The sequence below is a fragment of the Aedes albopictus genome, chromosome 2 (genome assembly GCF_035046485.1).
Source record: "Aedes albopictus strain Foshan chromosome 2, AalbF5, whole genome shotgun sequence".
Classification (NCBI taxonomy): domain Eukaryota; kingdom Metazoa; phylum Arthropoda; class Insecta; order Diptera; family Culicidae; genus Aedes; species Aedes albopictus.
In genome coordinates, this window is record NC_085137.1 from 255,068,458 (window position 1) to 255,075,818 (window position 7,361).

Sequence of the window (7,361 nt, forward strand, 5' to 3'; positions counted from 1 at the left end):
TTCAGAACATGAGGATTGATTACAAAAAGCAACTCAATTTCCTCCCTATTGCTGATCTTCCGACACTTGTGTCTGCTGGTCAGAAGATCGATGCCGTGAACTTCTCAGTCTACAACAAGGTTTTTGGACCTGAGAAGTCGGTTAACGTAATAGAGTACTCGGAACCGAAGAAATGCTTATCCCAGGATAAGCCCAATAAATCCTCTACTCCACATCAACAAGCATCGTCGAGAAATACGAAGGCCAACTCTCCTCCACAGACCAATCAGAATCGGAAGGGTTCCGAAACCGGAACCGATACTCCTCGCGGACCAGCTCGAGCACCAACCACTTTGGAAGACATGATCAAGTCTCATAAACCCCTATCCAGCCGCCGTTGTTTCAACTGCGGCTTATTTGGGCATCGGATGGACCAGTGCAGGCTTCCTAGGGGAGTCCTGTGCGAAAACTGCGGTTTTAGAGGCTATCCGACAAATAATTGTCCATATTGCGTAAAAAACGCCTTAGCAGCGAGCCAAAACCGCCGCCCGCTGAACCCAAACTACTAAGCGTAAATCCCCCTCCATTTTTCGAAGTGGCCTCCGAGAACCTTTATCCGGAAACGCCTGCCTCCTACACCATCTCATATCCACATGCCAATGACAACCGTCCATACATTTCGGTTGACATTTTTGGGATTACTGTTTCTGCCTTACTTGACAGCGGGAGTAATCTCACGTTGATCAACGATGCAGTGTACAACATGGTGAAACCTAAGCGCTTATTTCCTCTCCGTGATCCACCCGTCTTGCGTACCGCAAGCGGAGAAGCGCTCGAGGTCCGTGGTAAAGTTTATTTACCTTTTTCATGGAACGGCACCGTCAGGGTTGTTCCGACATTAGTCATCCCGAATCTGGCAATAAACTGCGTTTGCGGGATGGATTTCTGGAAGAAATTCCAAATTCAACCCACAATCGTAGGCTGCGCTATGGTTGAATATACGGGAGAAAACCCTACCCCGATTCCGTTGCTTTCATCTTCTGTTTTGACTGCTTCAGAACAGCAGACAATCGATCAGATCAAAACCCTTTTCATACCTGCCCGTCCGGGAAGGCTAACAACTACTCCACTGGCGGAGCATTCAATTGAACTCGCCGAAGAATGGCGAAAAAAACCGCCGGTCAGGCAGTTCCCCTACGTAATGTCTCCCAAAACGCAAGGTTTGGTGTCCGTGGAGCTGCAACGTTTGCTCGACGCTGGCATAATCGAACCCAGCCATTCTGATTGGTCGCTGAACTGTGTACCCGTTATCAAGCCTCATAAGGTTCGGCTCTGTTTGGATGCGCGCAAGATCAATGAACGAACTGTTCGTGATGCTTACCCCTTGCCGCACCCATGTCGAATTCTTGGCCAACTTCCCAAGGCGAAATACCTTTCAACAATTGACTTTTCGGAGGCTTTCCTGCAAGTTCCGCTGGAGAAGTCTTCAAGGAAGTATACGGCCTTTAGCGTGCAAGGTAAGGGGTTGTTTCAGTACACCAGAATGCCTTTTGGTCTTGTAAATAGTCCAGCTACGTTGGCAAGACTAATGGACCGAGTTCTAGGCCATGGTGTACTGGAACCTTATGTCTTCGTTTACCTCGACGATATCGTCGTAGTAACGGAGACATTTGAGCATCACGTACAGCTCCTTCGTGAAATTGCGCGCAGATTAAACGGAGCCAACCTTATGATAAACCTGGAGAAGTCTCAGTTTGGGGTGCCGGAAATTCCCTTCCTAGGGTATCTCTTGAGTTCGGAAGGCCTTCGTGGGAATCCCGATAAGATTCGACCGATCGTCGAATATGAAAGGCCAACCACTATTACCAAACTCAGGAGATTCCTTGGGATGGCGAATTATTATCGCCGGTTCATCCCAAACTTTAGTGAGACTTGTGGGCCTCTGTCGGATCTCCTGAAGTCAAAAACCAAGGTCATCGGTTGGAACGAAGCCGCGGAGAGAGCTTTCTGCAAAATCAAGGAGCAGCTTATCAGCACTCCTATCCTGGGGAGCCCGGATTTTTCTCGGGAATTCGTCATCCAAACGGATGCCAGCGACGAAGCCGTCGCTGGAGTTCTAACTCAGCAGCAGGAAGATGGTGAGAGAGTCATCTCATACTTCTCCCGGAAGCTCACCACTCCGCAGAAGAACTATCACGCTGCTGAGAAGGAAGCTCTCGCCGCTCTTCTCTCAATCGAGGCGTTTCGGGGGTACATTGAAGGCTACCATTTCACCCTCGTGACGGATTCCTCCGCACTCACCCACATTCTAAAGACGAAGTGGAAGGTGGGATCCCGATGCAGTCGGTGGAGCTTGGCCTTCCAGCAATTCGACATGACAGTAGTACACCGTAAAGGCAAAGAAAATGTGGTTCCGGATGCTCTGTCGCGTAGCATTGCTGTAGTCCAAGATTCACCGGCCTCAACGTGGTACTCTTCTTTAATGGAGAAGGTCACCAGTCGCCCAGACGACTTTGTCGACTTTAAGGTCGAGAACGGCAAACTTTTTAAGTTCGTTGCAGCCAAAAATGTACCCTTTGACTCTCGATTTGAGTGGAAGGAGCTTGTTCCAACTGATGACGTCCCCCGGGTGCTACTAAACGCACATGATAATAACTTTCACCCGGGGTTTGACAAAACGCTATCTCGTGTCCAACAACGTTACTATTGGCCCAAAATGGCCAAGGATATAAGGGCGTATGTACAGGCTTGCTCAACCTGTAAGGAAGTCAAACCTTCCTATGTCCAAACTGCCCCCGAGATGGGCAAAATGCGTTGCGCGTCCCGACCATGGCAGATCATTTCTATGGACTTCGTTGGTCCGTTGCCACGTAGTCGAAAGGGAAATCAGCATATTTTAGTAATATGCGACTACTTTTCCAAGTGGGTAATGATTCACCCGGTGAAGAAGCTGGATAGTTCAGCCGTGTGTGTGATTTTGAAAAATCAGTGGTTCTATAGGAATTCTGTCCCTGAAACCATTATCACCGATAACGGCAGCTCTTTCGTTTCGAAGGAGTTCAAAGAACTATTAGACCACTTCAAAATCACACACTGGCTGAACTCCCGCTATCATTCCCAGTCGAACCCCGTGGAGCGAGTGAACCGAACAATTAACGCGGCCATCCGCACTTACGTCCAAGAGGACCAAAGGATCTGGGACACCAAGATCCCGGAGATCGAGCTGATGCTCAATACCAGCGTTCACTCCTCCACTGGGTTCACTCCGTATTTCATTACCCACGGACACGAGATAGCGGAACAGGGATCCGACCATCGTCTTTCTCGACACGACGAGGAACTTCCTGCGGAAGAAAAGGAGGAAAGGCGTAAGCAGGCGTTCGCCAAAATCCACGAGATCGTTCGCAAAAACCTCGAAAAGTCTCACGAGGTCTCTCGGGACCGGTACAACTTGCGAAACCGTACTTTCGCGAAATCTTTTACGGTGGGACAGCTGGTCTACCGCCGCAACATGAAACAGTCCTCGGCGGCTGAACATTATAACGCCAAGCTAGGGCGTCAATATCTTCCCTGCAAAGTGAAGGGCAAGATAGGCTCGTCTTCCTACGAATTGGAGGACTTAAGCGGGAAAAATTTGGGAATCTGGCCAGCTGTTCACCTTAAACCCGGATGATAACATCCACGTAAGTACCAGAGATCCTGCTTCGCTTTCCTCCTGCCGATTCTCCGAATTCCCTAAAAAAGGACTTCACGGCCGGTAACATAGACCGAATACTTACCTGCTGCATCCTGTTTTCCTTTTCATTCATGCGTGTTCGTCGATGTCGTCAGAGCTATTATGTTTTTATTTATACTCCTCTTCGCCTCATTCGCAACACCATCTGCTTCTCTTCTATTTTGTTTTGTTCTCTTTGTTCTTCCTTAAACAGGGTCGAACTAAGGAGATTGTTTACATTTTGCGTAACGCCTCCCAGGTGGCGAATTTTGATCGTAGTTTTATGGTCCAACCGAGGGGTCTAGAGCGTTGTTGCTAGGCCTCCTCATATTTTTTAGTAATAGGGTGCCCTAGAATCTTAGTTTAAAGAATATTAGCGTGTGAATGAATTGTGTGTTGTCCTGGTGTGTCAAGTTTTGATCCAGACAACCGTGTGAATGAGTTGAATGAATGAATGTAATTGTATGAATGGTGGGGGGAATGACTGTGTATGAGTGTATGCGTATATTTTCTGTTTCCGAACGAAGTATTCGGTGAAAAACAAGGAAGGAGCAGATTTCGCAAAAGTTTATTTTCTCTCCTAAGTAGAAACAAAAAAAAAAAGTTTTTTTAATAGAATAAAAAAAAAAACAAATACAATTACAATCATAATTAAAATTAAAGTTGAATTTATGAAGATTTGATGGTGAGAGGATGGATAAGAACGCTTTTTTTCTGACGAACATATTTCTGGAAGGCTGTTTTTCAATTTCATATACTATTTCGATACAAATCAATCATCGACCTCATAGCTGAGCAGCCAATAGAGAGCTTCTTCGCTGAACTCCTCAATCGTCCCTTCCTGGTGGACAGTCTCTATTATTAAGTGTTATGTGATTATGTGGGAAAGAGTTCCTCTACATGGACAAAATCATTCCACATAATCAGCTAACACTTAACAAGAGGAGGGCCACATTTTCAAGACTTTTCCCGAGGGGACAGTCTCTATTATTAAGTGTTATGTGATTATGTGGGAAAGAGTTCCTCTACATGGACAAAATCATTCCACATAATCAGCTAACACTTAACAAGAGGAGGGCCACATTTTTATGACTTTTCCCGAGTGGACAGTCTCTATTATTGAGGGTTGAGTGATTATGTGGGAAAGAGTTCCTCTACATGGACAAAATCATTCCACATAATCAAACTAACGTTCAACAAGAGGAGGGCCACAATCTCCCGGTGGACAGTCTCTATTATTGATTGTTACGTGATTTTGTGGGAAAGAGTTCCTCTACATGGACAAAATCATTCCACAAAATCAGCTTAACAATTAACAAGAGGAGGGCCACAATTCCCAGAGGACAGTCTCTATTATTAAGTGTTATGTGATTATGTGGGAAAGAGTTCCTCTACATGGACAAAATCATTCCACATAATCAGCTAACACTTAACAAGAGGAGGGCCACTAAAACAAATCCAATTCCCCTTCGACCCCTTCAAAAAAAAAACAAGGTTTTTTTTTAACTGGAGTGAGGGATGAATGTTACCTCCCAAAAGGTCCCATACTTTTTGTAAATATTTTTGTGTACATATTTTCTTTAATTTCCTTACTTTAGTATTTCATTATTATTATTCTTTTAAACTTTTAAATTATTATTTCAATTACTTTAATGGCAGAAAAAAAAACTGAAATTAAATTTGAATAAGGAATAGAAAATTGAATTAGAAAAAAAACATCGATAAATTTTGTCCTACCTGAGCACCCCTATTTCCACCTAAATTGCACCTCAAAAGACAGCAGCCGTTACTCCATCGCAACAATCCACCTCGCGACACCCCACATCGCGAGCCGTCTGTCAGTACGATAGTATTGGTACGATGTAGACTCCCGACGCCAACGAAGGAATAAAACTGCTCGTCATCGTGGAGCAGGGATCAATAGGTGAACGGCCATTGTCACTGCAACAGTGCGCGTTTTAATCCGTATATTTTTTTTTTCTCTTGTACATACAGTGAACGCCTAGTATGGCTTTGTGACACCAGTCCAGCTTGGTTGAACCAGCACGTGCAAGAGAAGCCGCCGGTGTGCCAGATTCCTGTTGGCCCGGCAGACACGGAGAAATCTTGCGGAGTGAAACGGATGGATTGCCGGTGTGCCAGATTCTACTTGGCCCGGCCACCCGCAGAAGTGCAAGTTGTGTAATAAAACGCCAAGAAGAACAGAAGAAGCCAGTGTCTCGATTTAGGCGTGGTAGTGAAGTGATCGGAGGAATTACCGGCGCGCCAGACCCAATTTGGCCCGGTCGTCCGTACCAACAACATCCAGACGGGAATCTCCGGTGTGCCAGACCCTACTTGGCTCGGTTGCCCGTTCCGACAGTCCGACGAAGAAGCCGCAGTGTACCCGTACCAGCATCCAAACGGGAATCCCCGGTGTGCCAGACCCTACTTGGCCCGGTCGCCCGTTCCGACAACCCGACGAAGAAGCCGCAGTGTACCCTTTCAGTATGGCGCTGGACCCGAGTGAACGGCTGAAGACACTCGCTGGTCATTCCGGCGAGCCCAGGATCTAAACCGTCGGGACGACTCTCACCGACTAGTTTTGAAGGTCACCTGAAGGACGAGAGAGGTCCCATGTTCGAACCAGGATCGAGCAGCCTTTGGTCGGTAATGTGCATTATTTCCTTACTTTTCCCATATCCTTCATTGAACTTTTGATTTGAATCTAACGAGCATGAATATAAACCCGAAATGTTAAATTAACTAGCCTGCAGTGTTGGAAATTATTATATAACCGCTGAGCCCTAAAATCAACCATCTTTCGTGTCTAGTCTACCTTGCCAGTTTTTTTTAGGGGAAGATTGTCCGTAATCCATCCAATTTCCTCGTCGGAGCCATAGTGAACGACCCTGAGGCCCAGGAAAAAGCCTGGGTGGCCACAATAGGGTGGCCCAACAAAAAGATTTTCTAACACCGTCCCTCCAGCCATCTTCATGTGTAGCTGCTCCAAGCTGCTCTTCCGTTGGTAGGGCCACTGCTTACTGCTGCGCGTAGTCTTGAGCCACTTCTACAGTGTATCAAACAATTGTCCGTACAGCAATTTTTTGGTCAAAATAATTTTCCATTCAAATGTTCATTACTTTTTTATACGTCAATCAAAAGCGCTCAAATTTTGACCAATCATGAACCATATATTAAAGCTCCATTGGTAAAATTTTGAGCGAGATCGAATAAGTTTTCTGAAAGTTATAGAACTTTTAGAAAAACTTATAAGATTTCTGAACACATTTTTAAAACATTATATCTCAGTATGTACTCGATGAAACTTTTTCAACTTTTTGTGTGTTACAGCTGATACCTAAGGCTTCCATATGCAGCTACTTTTGAGGTTTTATATTCACTACAAAATATATGAAAAATGTGCTTATGTAGTTGACGATTTTTAAAAATTTACCATATTTTGCACATTTAATCTGCCAAACGTTTTCCACCAATAGAAGAGCATTGACTCAACAAAAAATACATAGCTTCATATGTGGTTTAGTAGGTCCTGTATAAAAATATTACATTAGGAGAGTTTCAAAACGTTGAAAACACTTGGCACTTTTGTTGATCAAAATATGATAACTTGCCAAATGACACTCTGAACATAGGGGAAATTACCTATTCTCGGCCGTTTTGTTCT

General features: G+C 45.1%; 1 long non-coding RNA gene across 1 annotated transcript; it reads left to right on the forward strand.

Annotated features, from left to right (window-relative positions):
* The first annotated feature begins 4,516 nt into the window (after positions 1–4,516).
* LOC109424400 (uncharacterized) lies at positions 4,517–6,586 on the forward strand. The gene is made up of 2 exons (XR_003899690.2): positions 4,517–5,618; positions 5,690–6,586. It is a non-coding gene; the product is annotated as an uncharacterized LOC109424400 (long non-coding RNA).
* Positions 6,587–7,361: the final 775 nt, after the last annotated feature.